A 4529-nucleotide genomic window follows, 5' to 3' on the forward strand; every position below is an offset into this window, starting at 1 on the left:
ATCCCACAGCGCCAGTTCTGCTTACCAAAAGTGGCCCACTTGGCACTCTGATCCGAGTCGTTTGCTCGCGGCTTCAGCATATCAAGCAAGCCGGAGATCTCACCCATTTAAAGTTTGAGAATAGGTTGAGGTCGTTTCGGCCCCAAGGCCTCTAATCATTCGCTTTACCGGATGAGACTCGTACGAGCACCAGCTATCCTGAGGGAAACTTCGGAGGGAACCAGCTACTAGATGGTTCGATTAGTCTTTCGCCCCTATACCCAGCTCCGACGATCGATTTGCACGTCAGAATCGCTACGGACCCCAACAGGGTTTCCCCTGACTTCGTCCTGGCCAGGCATAGTTCACCATCTTTCGGGTCCCAACGTGTACGCTCTAGGTGCGCCTCACCTCGCAATGAGGACGAGACGCCCCGGGAGTGCGGAGGCCGCCGCCCCGTGAAGGGCGGGGAAGCCCCATCCTCCCTCGGCCCGCGCAAGGCGAGACCTTCACTTTCATTACGCCTTTAGGTTTCGTACAGCCCAATGACTCGCGCACATGTTAGACTCCTTGGTCCGTGTTTCAAGACGGGTCGTGAAATTGTCCAAAGCTGAAGCGCCGCTGACGGGAGCGATTATTCCGCCCGAGAGCATCCCGAGCCAACAGCGGCGCGGGTCCGGGGCCGGGCCAGGTAGGTCCGTCATCCGGGAAGAACCGCGCGCGCTTGCCGGGAGCCCGAGCGCCCAAAGGGGCGAATCGACTCCTCCAGATATACCGCCGAGCAGCCAGCCAGGACACCGGGGCTCTGCCCAACAGACGCGAACCGAGGCCCGCGGAAGGACAGGCTGCGCACCCGGGCCGTAGGCCGGCACCCAGCGGGTCGCGACGTCCTACTAGGGGAGAAGTGCGGCCCACCGCACACCGGAACGGCCCCACCCCGCGGCGAGTGGAAAGGCAACCGGACACGACCCCGCCGCGGATTGCTCCGCGCGGGCGGCCGGCCCCATCTGCCGAGGGCGGGGGCCAGTGGCCGGATGGGCGTGAATCTCACCCGTTCGACCTTTCGGACTTCTCACGTTTACCCCAGAACAGTTTCACGTACTTTTGAACTCTCTCTTCAAAGTTCTTTTCAACTTTCCCTCACGGTACTTGTTCGCTATCGGTCTCGTGGTCATATTTAGTCTCAGATGGAGTTTACCACCCACTTGGAGCTGCACTCTCAAGCAACCCGACTCGAAGGAGAGGTCCCGCCGACGCTCGCACCGGCCGCTACGGGCCTGGCACCCTCTACGGGCCGTGGCCTCATTCAAGTTGGACTTGGGCTCGGCGCGAGGCGTCGGGGTAGTGGACCCTCCCAAACACCACATGCCACGACAGGCGGCAGCCTGCGGGGTTCGGTGCTGGACTCTTCCCTGTTCGCTCGCCGCTACTGGGGGAATCCTTGTTAGTTTCTTTTCCTCCGCTTAGTAATATGCTTAAATTCAGCGGGTAGTCTCGCCTGCTCTGAGGTCGTTGTACGAGGTGTCGCACGCCACACCGCCAGCCGGCTGTGCACGCTACCGAGAAAGTACCGGTATGCGAACCGCCAGGCGACGGGCGCGCATCGCACGTTTGAGGAGACGCGGCCGGCCACACAGGCGACCACGACACTCCCACGTCTCCGAAGCGGGACAAACGCCGCGCGCTTCAGTATACGTAGCCGACCCTCAGCCAGACGTGGCCCGGGAACGGAATCCATGGACCGCAATGTGCGTTCGAAACGTCGATGTTCATGTGTCCTGCAGTTCACATGTCGACGCGCAATTTGCTGCGTTCTTCATCGACCCACGAGCCGAGTGATCCACCGTCCTGGGTGATCTTTTCCTTTTCAGTCTCCCACTGTCTCTTTCGAGACAGTAGCATTTGCGGGACTGAGGCGTCTGACGGCCCCTGTTCCACTATTTTTTTGTGTCCAACGGCCTCACAGCCGATGGGCGTCGTACGGCTCCACACCGGGGCGGACAGGCACTCGGGCGAACGTCATTCAAAACCGGCGCCAGGCGCCAGGTACCGCAGGCCAGCCGCTCCAGAGCTTCAGCGCTCGTACCACACAACAACAACAACACTTCCGCTAGTTTTGAGAGGCACGCGTGGTTCCGCACGCGGCGCACGGCCACTGCCGTACAGGTAGCGTGTTGCGCGACACGACACGCACATCGAAAGACATGCAGTCTAGTCGGTAATGATCCTTCCGCAGGTTCACCTACGGAAACCTTGTTACGACTTTTACTTCCTCTAAATGATCAAGTTTGGTCATCTTTCCGGTAGCATCGGCAACGACAGAGTCGATGCCGCGTACCAGTCCGAAGACCTCACTAAATCATTCAATCGGTAGTAGCGACGGGCGGTGTGTACAAAGGGCAGGGACGTAATCAACGCGAGCTTATGACTCGCGCTTACTGCGAATTCCTCGTTCATGGGGAACAATTGCAAGCCCCAATCCCTAGCACGAAGGAGGTTCAGCGGGTTACCCCGACCTTTCGGCCTAGGAAGACACGCTGATTCCTTCAGTGTAGCGCGCGTGCGGCCCAGAACATCTAAGGGCATCACAGACCTGTTATTGCTCAATCTCGTGCGGCTAGAAGCCGCCTGTCCCTCTAAGAAGAAAAGTAATCGCTGACAGCACGAAGGATGTCACGCGACTAGTTAGCAGGCTAGAGTCTCGTTCGTTATCGGAATTAACCAGACAAATCGCTCCACCAACTAAGAACGGCCATGCACCACCACCCACCGAATCAAGAAAGAGCTATCAATCTGTCAATCCTTCCGGTGTCCGGGCCTGGTGAGGTTTCCCGTGTTGAGTCAAATTAAGCCGCAGGCTCCACTCCTGGTGGTGCCCTTCCGTCAATTCCTTTAAGTTTCAGCTTTGCAACCATACTTCCCCCAGAACCCAAAAGCTTTGGTTTCCCGGAGGCTGCCCGCCGAGTCATCGGAGGAACTGCGGCGGATCGCTGGCTGGCATCGTTTATGGTTAGAACTAGGGCGGTATCTGATCGCCTTCGAACCTCTAACTTTCGTTCTTGATTAATGAAAACATACTTGGCAAATGCTTTCGCTTCTGTTCGTCTTGCGACGATCCAAGAATTTCACCTCTAACGTCGCAATACGAATGCCCCCGCCTGTCCCTATTAATCATTACCTCGGGTTCCGAAAACCAACAAATTAGAACCGAGGTCCTATTCCATTATTCCATGCACACAGTATTCAGGCGGGCTTGCCTGCTTTAAGCACTCTAATTTGTTCAAAGTAAACGTGCCGGCCCACCGAGACACTCAACAAAGAGCACCCTGGTAGGATTTAAACGGGGTCCGCCTCGGGACGCGAAAGCACCCCTTCGGCTCGCCCCACCGGCAGGACGTCCCACGATACATGCCAGTTAAACACCGACGGGCGGTGAACCAACAGCGTGGGACACAAATCCAACTACGAGCTTTTTAACCGCAACAACTTTAATATACGCTATTGGAGCTGGAATTACCGCGGCTGCTGGCACCAGACTTGCCCTCCAATAGATACTCGTTAAAGGATTTAAAGTGTACTCATTTCGATTACGGGGCCTCGGATGAGTCCCGTATCGTTATTTTTCGTCACTACCTCCCCGTGCCGGGAGTGGGTAATTTGCGCGCCTGCTGCCTTCCTTGGATGTGGTAGCCGTTTCTCAGGCTCCCTCTCCGGAATCGAACCCTGATTCCCCGTTACCCGTTACAACCATGGTAGGCGCAGAACCTACCATCGACAGTTGATAAGGCAGACATTTGAAAGATGCGTCGCCGGTACGAGGACCGTGCGATCAGCCCAAAGTTATTCAGAGTCACCAAGGCAAACGGACCAGACAAGCCAATCCGATTGGTTTTGATCTAATAAAAGCGTCCCTTCCATCTCTGGTCGGGACTCTGTTTTTTTTTTTTTTTATTTTTTAAAAAAAAAAATTCTTTATTTCCATAAACAATGTTAATTTTACATCTAGCCCACTGCCTTATTTGATTAGTGGGCCAAGTTAGTTATACAAGGATAATTAGCAGCTAATTCTAAGTTCTATGTAGTAACTAGTTAGTATATAAGTGAAACAGTAAGCAATGGGCAACATTATTGTTAGTCTACTACAAACATTTAATCTTTAGACTAGTTACTAATCCTGCAGCGTTACAGTTGTGTCAGCTAATTTATATAAACCTACTATAGAGCCTTGCTCATTGAGCTAACCCCAATGAGCGTGCCCCTGACACTGGGCAGGCCGAGATGGTAATCGCTGCAGGTTACTAATAATAATATCTAAAAACTAAGTCCTACAACTAACTTATCCTAATGTCAAGTCCGGTGCGTTGTCTGGTTTGGTAAGGCTGCACCCCACCCCCCCAGAATCCTGTGGCGCGGCGGATTCAGACTGAGGAAGTCGGCCTTTCCGCGCCCAGGCGGTTTGGGAGTAGGGTATCAAACTCTATCTGTGTCCTGGTTTATCTCTTTTTGTGCTACTATAGGTCTTTCAGGTAGTCCTTTAGGACTTTCTGAGA

At 54.6% G+C, this 4529-nt stretch overlaps 2 non-coding genes across 2 annotated transcripts in view; both read right to left on the reverse strand.

Moving 5' to 3' along the window:
- LOC126301186 (large subunit ribosomal RNA) overlaps positions 1-1491 on the reverse strand; it is a 4203-nt gene extending 2712 nt beyond the window's left edge. The window contains exon 1 of the ribosomal RNA XR_007552968.1: positions 1-1491. This exon is cut by the window's left edge and continues 2712 nt beyond it. This is a non-coding gene — a ribosomal RNA (large subunit ribosomal RNA).
- Positions 1492-1679: 188 nt separating this feature from the next.
- LOC126301208 (5.8S ribosomal RNA) lies at positions 1680-1834 on the reverse strand. The gene has a single exon (XR_007552974.1). It is a non-coding gene; the product is annotated as a 5.8S ribosomal RNA (ribosomal RNA).
- Positions 1835-4529: the final 2695 nt, after the last annotated feature.

Source organism: Schistocerca gregaria, unplaced genomic scaffold (genome assembly GCF_023897955.1).
Source record: "Schistocerca gregaria isolate iqSchGreg1 unplaced genomic scaffold, iqSchGreg1.2 ptg000045l, whole genome shotgun sequence".
In the NCBI taxonomy this organism is placed as follows: Eukaryota; Metazoa; Arthropoda; class Insecta; order Orthoptera; family Acrididae; genus Schistocerca; species Schistocerca gregaria.